Below are 18,715 nucleotides of genomic sequence, written 5' to 3' on the forward strand. Positions count from 1 at the left end.
GAACCACGGCTGTAAATCACGGCCGAGCTGCCTTCCCACCTCCCTCCATACAACGAAGGACATAATTTTCTCCAGGGTTACAGCTTAAACTTATGAGTTTACAGATAACCAGAATCATTCTTCTAGAAATAGGGTCGGCGCTCACAACCGATGCACGAACTCCGGGACAGATAGAGGTTGTGGTGAGAGGCAGTCTTGCGTCTTGTCAGCTCATGAAGCTTCTCATCATTGGGGCAGCCGCAGCCCCGCGTGCGCACATACACACACACACACACACACACACACACCAGCCCACGAGGCCGACATGTCCCGAGGCCCAGCGGGGTGAGCGTGTGTTAGGGGGTCTCTGTAGAGGCCTGACGCCTCCTGAAGGTCACAGAGTCTCAGGGAGACCCTCCACGATGCTAAAGCACGTGGGACTTGTCAAACTTACAATCAGGAAGTTGCAGCCATAAACTTAACAGTGAGCTGTAATTCCAGCCGTGGATTCCCAGCCAACGTCTAAACAGGGAGGACTCTGAGAAGCGAGTGAAGAGGGGCCGGCCGGGAAGGGCCTCCACCCACCAGCTAGGAAAGCATCCCGGAAAGCTCTGATGATTAAGACAGTGAGACAATAGAATAATAAATGACGGCACATCAGTGAACCAAAAAGGTAGGCTGGGGGCCCCTGTTAGGCATTTCTATGGCTCAGGTCATGATTCCAAGGTCCTGGGATCAGAGCCCATGGCGGGTTTCCTGCTCAGCGGAGAGTCTGCTTCTCCCTCTCCCTCTGCCTCCCACCACCCATCCTCTCTCTCTCTCTAATAAATAAATAAAATCTTAAAAAAAAAAAAAAAAAAGAAAGAAAGAAAAAGGAAAGCCAGCCCAGAAGTATTGCCAAAAGAAGATAGCCCCATGTTGGACACAATTATTAGTGATAATTAGTTAAGCTGACAAATGTTTGTTAGATGCAAAGCACTATACTAGCACTTTAATCATTATTATACAGTATTTATGTTAAACAAATATGCCAACTATATCTGTGTTATATGTATATATTTTTGTTAATTCCCTTAATTTACATAAATGTGTTTTTTCTAATTCATTACCCCAGTGACTCCTGGGGCTCGCTCATCTGTATCTCGACTCTGGCCCTTCTCTGCATCACTTCCAGCGCCTGGATTCGAGCTCAAGTCCTCTTTCTTGAGCGATTACCATCAGCCCAAACCCACGCCTTAGGGTGAGCCTGAGCCAGGGTGAAACAGGGAAGTCTGATCACTGCCTGCTTAAAATTCATCAGCGCACAACTGCTGCTCTAGAAAAAAAACCCAAGATCGTCATGCGATGTCCAAAGCCGCTCACTAGCGGCCCCTCCCCAGCCTCATCCACCACATGCCTTGTTTTAGCCATCGCCTTCTTCCGATGCTTCTAAAGTCACTACCCCTTGTGCCTCTGCCAGTCATCCTTGCTGCTTGACACAGTCCCACAGACCCTTTCTGAACACCGCCCTACCCAGAAAGTCAGATCCTGCTCCCAGGTGGAAATCACAACCACGGCATTGTTCCTGTCATGTCATTCCGTGTCCTCCATACACCGAAGTCATCGCTGTAACTGTTGATGCTGTGTTCGCTCCCACTTCCTGCGCACAGGAAGACCTCTCTGTGTCTTACACCTGGTCTGCACCTAGGAAGCTCTTCACAGGCGTTGCACAGAGGAGGGAACAGCTGGGTGAGAAAGGCAGTTGGATAAACGGAAGAGCACGTGAATGGACGCATTGCAAGTGGGCCGGCCCGCTGCTACCACGTTCTAGGGCTGATACGGACATCTCCTGGGATACGTCAGAAACTGGTAAGCACCGCTTCATAAACTCATACCGCGTCATTACAAAATCCCCGGTTCATGTATTAGTGTGATGAACTTCACATTTGTTGACATCAGCATTATAATGATTCCGACATTTTCCGTCCTGTATCCTCAGTGCTTCCCAGATACGATGTCCAAAGCTTACGTGAGTCTTGATATCCAGAAAGAACTCACAGAGTTCAACGATGTCAGCTGCTTCTCGGTGCAGAGGAACTGAAGGCATTGTTGCCTATGTCAAAAGGCAACGGCATACCTGGGATCCAACACAGAATCCTGAGTTGGAAGGAAGGAAAATTCAACCATTTCTCCGCACCCCCATCCAGCGCCAGAACTCCAGAGAGATGCGCCCTTGTTTCTACTACATTCCTCTCAGAATAAAGAACTCACCGCCCGACACAGCAGGTCATTCTTGGTTCATCCGTCATACATATAATTGTACTCTCATGTCGCTGTCAATATTGCCGCATTATCATGATCTGTCTCCATCATTTTTTCCAGCTAAACATAGCCACCCCTCAGTCATCTCTGTATATCCATGTTTTCCAGTTTTCCATGATTTCTTAGTCTGCTCAGGCAGACTAAGATACTGTACATCAAGTGACCTAAACAAAAGAGATCTATTTCTCCATTTGGGAGGCTGGGGAGTCCCAAAGTAAGGCACTGGCATATTTGGGCCTTGGGGAGGGCTCTCTTTTTGGCTTGCAGACGACCACCATCTTGCTGTGCCTCATACAGTGGAGCAGGAGCAAGCTCTGGGGTCTTCCTCTTCTTGTCAGGGTACCAGTGCCACCATGGGGACACCACTCCCTTAACCTCATCGGAACCTAACTACCTCCCAAAGCCCCCACCTCCTAATTCTATCACGCTAGAGGTTAGGGCTGTAATGGGCGAATTTGGCGCAGGTGATTCATGCACGTACTCCATAACTCATGGTCATCCTCTGCCGGATTCTGTCCCAGGTGACAAAACGATGACTAATAGGGTCTTTGGATGTGGGCTCCCCCCGGGAGCCCAGAATACTAAAAGTACATTTTTGCCCATTAACCAAACTGTTCATGCAGCATTTACAATTCCAAGAGATATGAATCATTGTTATGTGCTTGAAGTGCCTTTGGAACAAACTGTCCATAAATTTTGTAACTGCAGTTTTATACAAAATGACATATCGTACATGTATTATGAACTTTAGACTTCCCGGAATCTTTCTACAAAGATTATTTAATTTGATCCTCAGAACAGCCCCATCCACATTCAGCAGTTAAGAAAAGGAGGCTCCATGAGGCTTCTGAATGGTCCTAAGATCACTGAAAAGTCCGCAGTAGATCTAGAACCTAGGTCAATGTGTTTCGGGTTGTCAAGCACGTCCTCAGGAAACGCACTCTCTGACTTCATGCTGTGATGAAGAGAACCAAGTAAGGCCTGAATCTCACTCCCAGTGCCAAACAAACATTGGCACAAACATCGCCCCCGTGTGTGGAGGTGATAAACGCACGCTTCTGGCCTGGCCCAGGCTCTAGCGGATGCGTGTCTGAGTGTGTAGATGAAAAACGGATTCCTAATAAAATAAAGAAAAGAAGAGCTTGGCAATCACTGAGATTGCTCGGAGCAGATGGATGAAAGATGCTGGCTGCACAGGTTAATTGTGTCACTTAGCCTCACATCACTTATAAAACTACACAAGGGGAAAGAAAGCTGACCTAGGGCCATACGCTGAATTGGAGAGAGTCCCCTGCCATGACCTACGAAATTCACCAGTGTCAAACACACGCCAGGCACTGCAGACGATGCCATTTGCCATATTTGTTCAGCATCTGCCCGTCTTGATCGCTTTCAGAGAAAATTCCCACTCCTCTCTTCTCACGCCCTGAACCCTCCTCTTAGGGTTTTATACCTAATGAGAGGGATTAAAAAGAAGGGAGAGAGGGCAGTGAAGGTTAGCAACACTAACCTTCACCAAACTATAAAGAGCATCTGAGTTTTATTTTTTTTAACATTTTATTTATTTGAGAGAGAGAGAGAGGGCAGGAGAGAGCATGGGTGGGGGAGGGTCAGAGGGAAAGGGAGAAGCCAACTCCCCACTGAGCAGGGATCCTAATGTGAGGCTCGATCCCAGGATCCTGGGTCATGATCAGAGCTGAAGGCAGACATTTAACCAATTGAGTCACCCAGGAGCCCCCAAAAGCATGTAAGTTTTAAACAGCACACATACAGTTCCACAGGTTTTGAGTGCCAATGCTTATGGTCATGTCAACGAGGGTAATTATGAAATCAGAAGAGGAATAAGGAAGGAGTAAGACAACACAAAAGTGAACCGCATTAGGAAAATCTTGCTATCTGTTTAACGCCTCAAAACCATCAGCATCACCTTCCTTTAACACACACACAACACTGCCACCACCACGATCGCCATTAATGTCACCATCATCATCATCACAACCACCACCATCACCACCATCATCATCACCATCAACATCATCACCACCACCATCACGCCATCATCACCGCCATCATCACCACCACCACCATCATTCTCACCACCATCACCAACACCAGTACCACCACCACCATCATCATCATCACCACCATCACCACCACCATCATCATCACCATCACCCCTGTCATCACCGCCATCATCAAGATCACCACCACCACCAACGCCATCATCACCTTCACCACCATCACCATCACTACCAACACCACCATCAATACCACCATCACCACCATCACCTCCATCACCAACACCATTACCACCATCACCACCACTGTCAACATTGTTACCATCACCTCGACATCACCACCACCACCATGACCATCTCTAATTAGTTATTAGAAACTGGAAGCAAAAAAATACCTATTCTCAAAGAGCCAGTCAGAAGCACGACAAGTTTATGGGGCGCCTGGGTGGCTCAGTGGGTTAAAGCCTCTGCCTTTGGCTCAGGTCATGATCCCAGGGTCCTGGGATCGAGCCCCACATCGGGCTCTCTGCTCAGCAGGGAGCCTGCTTCCTCCTCTCTCTCTCTCTCTCTCTCTCGCTCCCCGCCTGCCTCTCTGCCTACTTGTGATATCTGTCTGTCAAACAAATAAATAAAATCTTAAAAAAAAAAAAGGCACCACAAGTTTAAAAACGAATACCCCGTTCCTCATAAAAAGACCCCATTGACTAACGATCCCATTAAAGTATAAGTAGACTCCACCTTTAAGTGTTTCTCCAAGGTGCTACGTGAGATTTTGTTCAGCAAATACACACTTTCTGCCCTCCAATTCCCTGGGAAGAGTATACATCCCCATCCCACTAATGTAGGATCTGATAATTTTGCTGCACAGAGGGTACTTCCTCACTCTTAATTTTGGGCTTGGCCATTAGACTTGCTTTGGTCAACAAGATGATAGCGAATGCGACGTGAGAAGAGCCTTAAAAGTGCTTAGACTGTTGGCCTTGGCCTCTTCAACTGATATCAACATGAAAACCTCCTTTGGGCGCTCACTGCTCCAAGGAGGGTGAGAGTCTCATGGAAGAGCTGGATCCAATTTGCAACTTAGAACCAAGCCCTGCTAAATTCAGGCCAGATCAGCTTCTCTGAAGACACACGAGAGAAACAGAAGCTCCAAGAATAGCTCACTTACTTTTTTTTTTTTTTTTTAACAAATAAGCAATGAGGGATTTTGGACATCAGGACCATTAAATAAGATAGAAAACAGGGGGAGGAAAAGATCTGTGGGTATGAGTGTGTGATCAGACTCAAGTCCGGTTGGGTGGGACATATGGAACTGGACACGCTCATGAGACACCCAAGTGCATATGCCAAGCATATGATAGAGGATGAGGTCGGTCTGGGAAATACAAAATTGGCACTGACCAGTATCCAAAGGGTATTGAAAGACACATTCCTTGAGGAGTCACCTAGGCAACGGAGATACACAGAGAAAGAGGAAGCCTGAACACTGGGCCCTGGGCATACCACCAACCAGGAGCCATGACAAGAAAACTGAGAGGAAATGGAGAAAGAAAGCCTAGAAATGGGGTATTTTGGGAACTGTCGCATGGATGTGGTCATGCCAAGGTGCCAGCAAATCCTGCAGGACCAGCTTCAGGGAACCAAAACCCGGAGGAGGCTTGCAAGAGAACAAGAGTGAACGTAAGAGGTCAGCTGGTACGGATAACACTTCCAAGGAGCTGCTGTAAGAAGGAGCCGAGAAATGCAAAGCAGCTTCTATTCTTGGGATCAGTATGGAAAACAGTTACATGAACAGAAAAATAAATAACTAAATAAAGCTCAGCACACTTGGGCTGCAGTTCTACGGATCCTAGGACCCTTTCTGCCCCAGTGGGACGATGGCCTCCCACAAATTCCTGCCACAAAACTCACATGTGTAAAATGGGGACGGAAAAGCATCTGAGACCCCTTGTCGTCTCAGATTCCATGCTCCTCTCTCGGCAGCCCCGCTGTGAAAACACATGTGACAGAATGAGGACACAAGCAAGAAGGCTCATCCGTCAGTACATGAAAAACGTGGAATAACCTGGTGGCTTCTGGAACTCAGATTTCCAAAGGTCTTTGTCCTGGGGGTTCTGTGGCTCTGTGTGACCTGTACAGGCGACACACGGGTGTTCTCATCACCTGACAGAAACCGCAGAGCACTGCGGCATCATGGCAAACCACAGGAAGGGAAGCAAGAGGCAAAACTCTTTACATGGGTGGGCCCAGATACAGCAACATAGGTACTAGCTTAGAATTTATCCCTCCATGTACAAGTGGTAAAATCCAATTTCTTTTTTTTTTTTAAGATTTTATTTATTTATTTGTCAGAGAGAGAAAGAGAGAGCACAAGCAGGGAGAGTGGTAGCAGAGGCAGAGGGAGAAGCAGGCTCCCTGTGGAGCAAGGAGCCTGATGTGGGACTCGATCCCAGGACGCTGGGATCATGACCTGAGCCGAAGGCAGCTGCTTAACCAACTGAGCCACCCAGGTGTCCCCAATTTCTTGAGGAATCAATAAATTCAGCAATGCAAAATGCCCCCCCCAAATATGAATCCACAAAACCCAGATTCTTAGGCTCATCCAAAGCCTCTTTGACTCAATGCAACGTATCTCCTCCACGTTGCTGCCGGGATGAAGACCAGCCTCAGAATAAACACCTCCAGAGGCTCATACTCCCTCACGAGCCTCCAACCAGGCCACTCCATTGGGTTCACAATCAGTGTTCCCTAAATACAGCCAACGTCAGCCTCATCGTTCTACCTTCCCTCACACTGGTCTTACTTCTGCCTGGGAACACACAGAAGCAGCTGGCTTTCTCTGAGCTCCAGAGCTTTCGATGTTGCCACCGTCCCCGGAGCACAAGACATCTGTGACCAGGACAGGTTTCTCCACCTTCTCTCTTTCTGGTTCATCTCACACGCTCCTCATTCTTCCATATGATTTTGGTCCCTTGCCTTGCTGGAGTTCCCTGACGAAGCAAACGAGAAGCAGGCAGAGTAGGGGTAAGTGTTCCATGGGGAAACACACAGCCCCGGCTCCCACCGCGGTCAACAGCCTCTACCTGGAGGCTGTGGCTTACACAGATGGAACCATCTGGACCCTTCACTAGACAGACACTAAAGCGGATACAAGAGACCAGAAGAAAACACACACTCCCGTGCCCTGGTTGCTCTCCAGCTCTTAGGGAGAAGAATCTGGAAGCCTTTGGGGGAATGAATGACCTACAGCGCCTGAGCTTCTTTAAGAGGCTCCAACATGGAAATGCCAGTTTCTGTTCCCAAAGGGCTGCCGTGAACGTACACACACTTTCTGCCGTCCGGGCTACCCTACCCAGCATGTGTCTGTTCACCTCGGCCCAGGGCTGGACCATTCAGGAGGTGTGAGGCAAGCACATCTGCCCAGAAGTGCAGGTGCGGGCGGCAACCCCAGCCCTTCCTCCCTCCGGAGGGCCAGCAGGAGGCGCTCACGTTACCTGGTGCTCGTTTAACTTGGTGCCAGGAAGCCCTTTCGCTTGAGACGCACTTACTCATACTGCTCCTCCTTGCAAAATTAACAGTGATAATCGAAGCAGACATCGGGATTGGGGAGAACAAGAACTGAGACACGATGAGAAAAAATACAGATCGATACCAGCCCGGTTCCCAGTCTGAGGCAGGTGTGGGTGGGGAGGGACAGCTGGAAGGGAGTGTGTACAGGTGGTCTCGGGGATGGTTCACCAGCTCTCACCTGTGGGGCTCCAGGGACCACAGTCAGGGACCCAGAGCATGCTGTCGTCCCTCCGGTTCTGATCGAGGTGTCCTCTTTCTCGGTCCCACATGGCCTGCCAGGCTCTCGGCCTCCCTGGCTTCTGCTCTGGTTCCAGCCGCAGACCACAAGAGAGGCCGGTCCCTTGGCAGACTTCCGGCTGCCACCCCAGGTACAGCTTCTGTACCTTCCAGGTCATCCTTCCACTTCCCCACCATCCCCAAGCTGGAATCTCAGGGTTCCAGGCTTAGGGGACGCCCCACACTCAGTCCTATAACAATAATCACAGTGACCGGTTTCTCCTTTCTCTCGGGCTTAAACCCCGGAGCCTCAGTTTCCTATTCTGAAGAGGAGGAATAACGACTTACCAGATCATACAACAGAGCACACACCAAAAGGACAGAAAGCACAGTGTCTGGCAGACAGCAGGCGCTCAGATCATAAGGGCTCTCTCGTGCATTCCCCAAGAGACGTGAGGTGGTGCGGCCATTTTCTAAAACAGTTGAGCAGCTCCTCGAAAGTTTAAACACAAGAGTTGCCACATGACCTGTCAATTCCCCTGCTAGATATGCAATGTATGTCCACACGGAACCTTGGACCCAGATGTCCACAGAAGCACTTGTCTCACTGGCCAAAGAGTGGAGACCACCCCCATGCCCGTCAATTGTGGAACACTTGAACAAGTGTGGATGTGAACAAGTGAACAAGTGGAATACTATGCAGCCGTGAAAAGGAATGAAGTCTGGACACACGCCACAGTGTGGATGGACCCTGAGAACGTTGTGCTAATTCAAACCCAGACAAAACATCAAAGATACTGTATGATGACATATGTATGAAATCCCCAGAAGAGGCAACTGCACAGAGACAAAAAAGAAAATACATGGGAGGTTGCCAGGGGCCAGGGTGCGCTGGGTAGTGACTGCTAACGATCATGGGGTTTCTTTTGGGGGTGATGAAATATTCTAGAATTACATACCGGTCATTTGCACAGAGTGAATTTTATGGTATGCAAACAGTCTCTTAATAAAAAAAATAATAATAATAGAAAAGGTTAAATTAAGCAGGAAAGGCTCTTGACCCCTCTTGAACTTTCTTATTTCCACGTCAAAATCCTACGACTCAGAGAGGCTGCTCTGAGCTCTAGTGCAACCGAGGAAAGGTCTTCTTTTACCTGTGAGGTCATATTCTGTATATGTCTGTCTCTCCATCCACCTGTCGACCTACACATCATCTACTTAAAATTTTGTCCTACCTCCTTCCTCGGCAAAATTCTCTAACTGCCATATTTATGCCACTAATTCGGTTTCTATGGCCAAAGAAATTAGAAGCAGTTTTAGTCATGGTTACACACACAAAAACAATTTTCTGTTCTTCAGGAATAATCAACTACTACAACTTTTCTGTTACCGCTGTCTGCAGAGTAATAAGGCACAGACATGAAGTGCATTTCAGTTGTGTTTTCTTGTGTAAAAGGTAGAAAAAGTGGACTGTTTCTCAAAGGATAAAAGGCAACGTCTGCTTCCCCCTCTGCCCATAATGCCCAAGAGCCAAAATTAAATGATCTTTTTCAAAATCCACCGGGAGGGGCAGATTTTTTTTCAAGGGGACAACCTAATGAGCTCTTTGAGAATTTTCCTGATGTCTCACACAATAAAATGTCTCCTTTACTCCCTCCCCCACAGCTAACAAAGTGCAGCAACGGAACCCCTCGCATTTAATTTCCTTTTAAACCCTGGTTTCTGAGGGGGCTCTGCATTCAGCACAGCAGTTACCCTGGAAGGGTTCCAATGAACAGTAACTGCCTCCAACCGAACATGCGTTCATTGTTATACAAATTGCCTTCATAGAGAGAAACTCTGAGTCAATGCGCATTTTCTCCCCTGACCAGCTCGCTCTCTCCCTAATTAGCTTTTACTGAGCTATGGCTCACCATTTTTTAAGGTCAAAAAGTCTCCTCTACAAAATATTCACCTGATACACTGAATTTTCTTTTTTTTGCCAAGGCAGCTTTCATTCTCGGTAATTATACTTTGCTAAAAGGAAAAAAGCACTATGCCTTGCTAATGTGTTTTTGTTCCCCCGGACGATTGGCCACAGCGCAGGAGAATCTTTGCTGCTCTATGACTCTCCTTTCTTACTTACTCTTTGGAATTCCAGCCCACTGACAGAGAGCCCTTCTAAGCCCTCACAGGGATGGGGGGGGGGGGAGTATCCTGCTGGCACACTTGTCCTTCTGGAATCTACAATCTGGACAGGAAGCTGAGATACGCTCGCGTTGCTCAAGCGGTAAAAATACAGACTCCTGAGAATAACTGGGCTGATTATTCAGAGAATGAGGTCGTCGATACACACTTGGAAGAATGTACTCATGTTCATAACACCCACGGATGTGAAGACATGACTGTCCTAATCCATTAAGTGGGAAGGTCTGTGGCTCTCCCCAGCATGGACTCTGGGCTGGGATTTGAGAAATCTCTCTTTGGGGGAGCCCCCCCCCAACCTGCCAAGCCCACCACGCACAACCAGCGTGCCCTCTGCATGAGCAGAACTAGGAGGAGACGCGTGATGGGGGTGCCCCAAAGGGAACAGAAAGGAAGAGATCATTTCCACCTTCAACCAACACAGACTCGTTAGGCACTTCCTACGTCCCAGACCTCCCGAAGGGGAGATAGAGCCACACATAAAACAGACACAATTCCTGCCCTCGTGCCTCTTACCGGCTAATGGGATACACGAACATTAAGCACTAATTACACAAGTAACTGATTCAAATGAGGTCAAGTGCAAGAGGGGAGGTACAGAGCACGGAACAAGCCCTGTTCCACGTTGTTAGATGTTGAATTCCCAATTCCCGGTAGCTTAGAACGTAGCCCTGTTGGAGAGAAGGTCTCTAAAGAGGGGTTCAAGTTAAAATGAGCCTGTTAACGGGGACTCTAATCCAATCTGACTGGTGTCCTGACAGAAGAGACACCCCAGGGGTGAGCACACAGAGGAAGACCACGCCCAAGAGAGGGCAGGTATCCGCAAGCCAAGGAGGGAGGCATCGGGACAAACGCACCCAGTGGGCACCTTGACCTTGGACTTCCAGCCTCCAGGACTTGAGAATATAAATTTCTGTTGCTTATGCCCCCCAGTCTCTATACTTTGTTACAGCAGCCCCAGCAAACAAATTCACACAGACAATCCAGCTAAATTTTTTTTTTAAAAAATGTATTTATTTGAGAGAGAAAAAGAGCAGGAAAGGAGGGAAGGGGCAGGGGACAGGGAGGGAGGGAGAATCTCCAGCAGACTCCCAGCTCAGCACAGAACCCGACCCGGGGCTCAATCCCATGACCCCCAGATCAGGACCTGAGCCAAAATCAAGAGTTGGACGTTTAACTGACTGAGCTATCAAGGAACCCCACTGCTAAATTTTCAAGGGCTTTTGGCAGAGGTGACACAGAGGCAGGAGTCAAGCTCAAGGTTTTGATCCAAGTAAACAGAAAATGGTTGATGTAGACACAGGGACAGCTGGTGTGGGAAGGGGAGCTATACTCTAGACTAACGCACTCTTCGGTCTCAGTCGTTGCCAAGGTCCTCAAGTGTCTTAAGCTTCTCCCACACACGGACCCTGCAGAACAACCACACAGCACAGTCATGCACATCCTTGCACACAAACGCTCCTACCCCTTCACCGACCCATCTTGAAAACTTGAGTCAAAGGAAGACCCTCCCAACTTTCCCCTTGTCATCGTTCCACACTGACAAGCTGTGCTATCCTGTCTTCTCTTCCACTGCCCTGGGAGTCTCCTGCCCCTCTCCCCTGCTTGTGTGCACGCTCTCTCTCTCATAATCTTTTTTAAAAAGATTTTTTTAATTTATTCACTTAACAGACAGAGAGAGCACAAGCAAGGGGAGCAGCAGAGGGAGAGGGAAAAGCAGGCTCCCCGCTGAGCAGAGCCCAATGCGGGGCTCGATCCCAGGACCCTGGGATCATGACCAGGACGCTGGGATCATGACCTGAGCTGAAGGCAGACGCTTAACTGACTGAGCCACCCAGGCAGCCCCATCTCAAATAAATAAAATTTCTTTAAAAAAATAATAAACTATTTTATTCTCTCAAAAAGTATTCTTTTACCAACCTACTTTTAACACTTGTCTCAAATTTCATTTCTTTTTTTGGTATTTTTTGAATTTTTAACATTGTCACTTTTAGCTTATCTCCTTTAGCAAAAATCTCAATTATTCTGTCTTGTTTTATTGCCTATAAACATTTAACTTCCCTGTTTTTCCTTTCTTTCCTTTGGTTTCCTTGCTTTTAAAACCGCCTTAACCTTCTGCCTTTTAGTATACAACTTTTAAAGTCACCTTTTCCTATTTTCTATAGTGGCCGATGTGGTAGTGGGAATGGAAGCAGGGAGGCTGCTCCATCCGTCTGGTGACACTGGGCTTCCAGAGTATTCTGCCTCCTAAAATGCCACCCCCCAGATGCCCACCCAGGCCCCCCACCCACAGGCCTCCCCAGACCACCTAAGGGTGCTCTCGAGAAGGACACCTCCTCAGATGGTCTTCCAGCCTTCCAAGTAACAATCCCCAGGGCAAGAGTGTGCAGATGGCACGCCCCAGCTACCAGATGGAAGATCCAAGAAACCCAGCACTTTCTGATCGTTCCATGAGGAAGCGACTATTTGGAAGCCAATAGTGTTAGATAGCGGGTTGGAGGCAGGCTACGGGCAACTCCATCGCCACGCAGAAGATGAGGTAAGTGGGAAGCTACTCCCAGGGAGTGAACAGACCTGGTGACCACTGTCTTATTCCTCCCACCTGCTGACCTCTGGAATACTTATTTCCCAATGGCCCCTCTCTTTCCTCCCTTCTTGGCTAAATTCTGGAAGGATCTCCTGGTGAGGAAGGAGAGGAATTCAACTTCTCTGAGCTTGTGAAGGTTCTAGAGTCGTTGACTACAGCACAGCTTGGCCCAGCTCTGGCTGGAAAAGCCAGGCACTGTGTCCCACCAGGTAGCTCACTCATAATGCGTTGTTGCAGCTGGCACCCACCGAGGATATAGGAACGTGGACCAGGGGCACGCCACCTTCCTCTGCCCGAGCTCTTGCGAAATCCTTGGGGTTTAGCCCCTGAGCCATGATCAAAGCCATTATCCTTGCCATTGAGCTTCAACAATCTCTAGTCTCTCCCTCAGTCCCCAGAGAGCACATACGCTCCTCTATGGGGTTTTCATTCCTGATGGATGAGTACGTCTAGGTTCGCAGCTGAATCATCGTTACAACGCCTGCAATGAATGGTCTTCGGTTCTCTCCTAATATAGGTCCCCCTTGCTTCACCATATAGATCCAAGCAAAGGGAGTTTCTCCCCACCGCACCCACCCCACCCCACCCCCAGAGGCTCCTTGCTGCTCCGTGACTTTTGTCACTGTGCATTTCACCAGCTCAGGTAAGAGCACTCCCCCTGCAGGCGCCTGAGCCCGGGGCTATCTCCGACCACAAGAACCGTCCTCATCGGGCTGAATCACCCAGGAACGCCACCCCAGCGTGGCTTAGCTGGAAAGCCTGAACCAGAGGAGCGTTTGCCAAGCCCGAAGCCTCTCATTCCTCCATCATCATCACACGGTGCGCCTCGGGGAGCCACGCGTCCTCGCTGCGTCATCCCTCATTCCCGTGGTCCCTCATTCCCATCTCTGCCAGAGGACGCAGCGCAGGGGTAGCGGGCCGACCAGCAAGCCCTCGCTCCGGTGTTGTCAGGAAGCCCCACTTTCAGGCTCCCCGCAGCTCGGGTTACAGATAAGGTCAATGGAAATAAAATAGTATCTGCTGAGGCTTGCCGGAATGAAATGCAAGGCGGCCCCTCCCCTTAAGACTTGAAAGTTATTTGGGGAATAAATCTATTCAACACTGAGTCGCACACTGGGTTTACGTCCTGGAAAACGGGGTCGAGTGTCCTGGGGCGTTAGGGGCCTGCTGTGGCCGTCACTCCTCGTTGTCTTCCCCAGCACTTTCTTCTTGGCTCCCAGCTCCCTCCTTGCTGGCAGAACATGGCCCGGGTGGCAATCTGCGCCGCTCCACGATGACCGGGCTGGCCCGCACAGATCACGCCCCTCGGCTGGACATGACTCCAGGCCTCCCGCTGCCTGGGGAGCCGTGAGACCGTGTTCTGGCCGATACAAGGGAAAGTCTCCTAAAGAGATTCCGGAAAGGCCGTTCCTCTCTGCTACAAGGCCAAGCCCTTCCACCCTGCTTGGGATGCCGGCATCAGGACGTGACCTTCGAACTAAACGCGAAGGAAAGAGCGGAAGCAATTGGGCCAAGAACCACACACCTGACCCTCCGAGTTCCTAACAAGCTAGAATTCTTGCAGAGTGGACAGTAAACGTCTTCACGGTCTCTGACACGATGGGCCCTTCTGTTATTTGCAAACAAACACCATTGGGCACAAAATGTGAGATGACTTTGACCTCCCATGCCACGGAAGACATCGTGACATGACTCAGGGGGTCCTTTATGACAACCTGCTTTCGGGAAGTTTCTGTAGAGTCTTCGCAGCAGGCTTGGTTGCGTTGCTTCTAATCTGCTCTGTCCTGGAGATGAGGCGAGCCGCATGGATGACATGGATGGCATTTCCGTCTCCGTGCAGGCTGGAGAGAAGCACGGGTACAGATCCAAGTTCCATTCCTGGCAAATGCACTCAAACTCTACGCACACACGCTACCCAAGTTCGCACAGCGCTGAATCCCGTCCTTACCGGCCTTCGTCGTGAATGCCCCCGAGCACGACTGTGATCATCGCTGCAGTGTAAGTCTGTCTTCGTAAGGATAATTCAGTGCTGTGTAACTGTTCTTTGGCCTAAACCATTTTTGAAATTAATAAGTGAATAAATGTTAAGTAAAAGATACTTTGGGGGAATTTATGGGGTGAGCAACTCAGAGAAGGTCTGTACAAAGGTAATGGGAACCCAAGTGAAGGTCCAGCTCTCTCCCTGAGAGGTGCGTAACCAATTTCCCTAACGAGGTAATGTTGGACCTCGTTCTGGAAAAATAAACGGGAGTGTGCTTCCCAGGGGAGAGGGAGGCATCTACCACAGATTTCAGAAAGGAGAGACAAATTTCAGGCAGGCTGAGACAGGAGAGACGTTGGGAAGTGCGGCAAGGCCTGAAAGGCAGACAGACAGGAATCAGAATGCAGAGGGTCATGGATTTTGGCCTCCGGGTCACAATAAACCATGAGATGTTCTGAGTAGGAAAGAGAAAAGACAGGACCAGGGCTGTGTCCAACGGTATAAAGATGACCCCGACTGCCAAAAGTCAGAAAAATGACATCGAATGGAGAACAGACCACTGGAAGGTGACCTCAGCTATCCAAGTCAGATGAAAAAGAACCTGAACTAAGAGAAGTGGTGGGTAGAGAGAGAAGACAGAAAGGAAAGATCCTTTAGGAGCAGAGCCAAGAGGGCTGGCTGGCCACTTCTGTACTCCCAACTCCCAACATCCATTCATTCGTGCGCTATGTCGGCTAATCAGCAACGTGGACACGCTGCGTGGCTCTGGGGACACAAGGGGCTCTCGGTCTACTCTGGGAGCCAGACAAGTTTGCAGGGAGCCTTACAGGGAGTCCAGGCCAAACACATAAGTAGTAAATCCAACCCCAGGCTGGGGGAGGGCGTCTCGTACGGAAGTCCTGCAAACTTGTATTCCCTCTCTGCCGGTCCTTCTCCTCCCTGAGGAAAGCATACAGACCTTGTGACATCAGACCCACTGCCTCCTTTGAGAGCGGTTCTATAAAAGGCAGCGCAGAGGCAGGAGAACGGAAACAGAGCAGCCCGGGGGGAAGCACGGCCCTCAGAAACCTGGGTGAGATCACACACGGCCCCGGTCCCGGGAACTGGAGCCAGCCGGCCCACCTCCGACGGCCGCTCAGTCCTCCTTTCTTCCTCTGCATCTATCCTCAAAGGCTCGACCAGTGTGAGTCACCATGACAACAATAGCGCCCTTCCCAAATGCCAGGCCTTTCTAGACTATGTTTCTCCCTCCGTATTCAGTGTCTTGTCGCCGCATCCCCTAACCCGAGCCTTCAAACTCTCCCCTTCAAACACACACCCCCTTGGATCAGGCTCACGGAGCACCTTCCACCCACTCACTTGCTGGGCACGTTTTCTCCCAAAGGCCTCAGTCTGGCCTCTTTCAGATAACCGCACACTGTGAAGTCCGTATCCCAATTAAATAACCTTTACAATCTCTCAGAGCCAGAAAGACACACGAACGGAGAGGGAAAATGCTTCACACGCTGTTCTATTCCAGAAATATCGCTCTAACCCAAACCCACCAACCACTTGGAGCTTAACTTCAGTTTCCCTTGTTCAGTTCCTTCTACCAAGTGGGCTTTAGAGAGTACTCGAAGAAGCACCCCCGCCTCCGGGAAGTCTTCCTTGATTGTATCCATTCCGTGTTCTCTTAAGACCTGTCTCTGTCACGACACCAGTATGATGTATTATAACTTTCCGTTCAGACGCCTCTGTCCTCCAGCACACCACGACAGTCCTCTCTGGAGGCGGAAACTGGGTCTTACTGTCTCTGAGCACGAGCACCCGAGAACATAACGCGCACACAGCAGAAAGTCCCACATGCACTATGATCCACGATGAGATAGGACCTCACACCTATCAGATGACTATGTCAAAAACAAGAAATGCAGAAAATAAGTGCTGGTGAGGATGTGGAAAAATCAGAGCCCCATACACTGTTCGTGAGGACAAAAGACGGTATAGCTGGTGCCCCCCCGCCCAAAATGTAAAATAGAATTATCATAAGATCCGGGAATTCATTTCTCGGTGTATATACACAAAAGCACCGAAAGCAGGGTCTCCAAGACGTATCAGCACTCACACGGCAGAATGTTCGAAGCAGCGTTATTCACAAGGGCCAAAAGGAGGCAACGACCCAAACATCCTTTCACCCAGATGAGTGGGTAAGCAGAATGGGAGAAGCACACAAGGGAATATTATTCACCCTTAAAAAGGAAGAAACTGCTGACACGTGCTCCAACATGAATGAAGCCTGAGGACCTTATGCTGAGCGAAATAAGCCCGTGGCAAGAGGATGAGCCCTGCATGCGTGTGCCTTCACGCGACGCCCCTGCATGCGTGTGCCTTCACGCGACGCCCCTGCAGCAGTCAGGTTCCCAGACACAGAAAGGAGAACGGTGGTTGCCGGGGGCTGGGGAGAGGTGAGCCAAGGGGTCACTGAATGGGTACGGCGTTTCCGCTGGGGAAGATGAAGGTGTTCTGGAAATGACACAACATCATGAATGTACTCGAAACAACTACACTGTACACGTAAAAGTGGTTAAAATGGGAGGGGGCACTGGAGTGGTTCAGTTGGTTAAGGGTCTGACTCTTGATTTCGGCTCAGGTCATGATCTCAGGGTCGTGAGATTGAGCCCTGCGTCGGACTCCATACTGGGCGTGGAACCTGCTTGAGATTCTCTCTCCCTCTCTTTGCCTCTGCCCCCACCACAATCATGTGCGTGGGCACACTCTCTCTCTTAAAAAAAATGGCTACAATGGCAATTTTTTTTGTAAGTAGGTTGACCCAACAGAACAAACAACTGAGCCACCCAGGTGCCCCTTGAGATGATAAACTTTATCTAAGTATATTTCACCAGAATTAAAAAAATGTTTAAGTATAAATCAAATCATAATATGATACTCTCCTGCTTACAATGTCCAGTGGTTTTCCTGGGAACTTAGAATACTAAAAAACAAAAAACAAAAAACAAAAAAAAACCAACAAAAACAATCAAATAAACAAAAAACAAGTGGCAAATGATTCATGCTATGCTAGGGGGACGGTCTTCAGTGGCTAGTTAACAACTACAGTCTCTACGAAATCCAAAATGTTATTTCAAACACAGAAACTCCCCAGCTCCGTGGCTAAAGCCTGAGACACCAGATAACCAGCCTGATGCGTCCTTTACCACTGATCCTATGCGGAGCTACGAGGACAGCCTCTCTGTCCTGGCCCATCGCAGGACTGCCACCAAAAAACCGGCACTCTGTGCCTAACGGTGACAGATCTCCTCTTCAAACATCAAGAAATGTCAGAGACGCAGTCTCCACAAAATTGAGGGCCAGATTTTAAGAACAACGGCTCACGAGTCCACTCCTGTGAATCTCCAGGATGGACTGTGCCGTGCCAAGGGAAGGAAAAGGTATTCTCCCTGTGGGCCGGCGAGGGAGAGAAGAAAGCGATGGCAGCGCTTCAGCCTCAGCCAGAATGGATCTGCCGTGCAAGGGGGTCACAGGAAGAAAGCGGTGGGGTGAAGACGCTGACACGTACAGTCTTGAATGAGCATTAACTGACCAGTTCAGGAGGCAGGCGTGTGGCGAAAATAAATAAATAAATGGGCCCCTCCCAAGAAACTAGGAAAATTAAAATGCACTCAGAGCCTTTTTGCTCCACATCGGACTATGTCTGATAGAAGAAAGAGAATTAAGTCCGGATTTGGGTAGTTCATTTTAAGAATCCGCACGCCCGCATCTGTACCTCCATCTACCTCCATTCCAGCCTCGTTCTTTTCATTTCCCCACCGTATTCTTCCACCAGGGCTGGCCTAGTAAAAATGCCACAAACTGGGAGACATTTATTTTTTCACATTTCTG

The 18,715-nt window shown here is 49.2% G+C and overlaps 1 protein-coding gene across 1 annotated transcript in view; it reads right to left on the reverse strand.

Annotated features, from left to right (window-relative positions):
• Positions 1 to 18,715, reverse strand: part of LOC111146240 (polypeptide N-acetylgalactosaminyltransferase 17) — a 439,328-nt gene that overhangs the window by 282,053 nt on the left and 138,560 nt on the right. The gene's annotated exons all lie outside the window — the stretch shown is intronic.

Source organism: Enhydra lutris, unplaced genomic scaffold, assembly GCF_002288905.1.
Source record: "Enhydra lutris kenyoni isolate GAN:26980312 unplaced genomic scaffold, ASM228890v2 scaffoldscaffold13, whole genome shotgun sequence".
Taxonomy (NCBI): domain Eukaryota; kingdom Metazoa; phylum Chordata; class Mammalia; order Carnivora; family Mustelidae; genus Enhydra; species Enhydra lutris.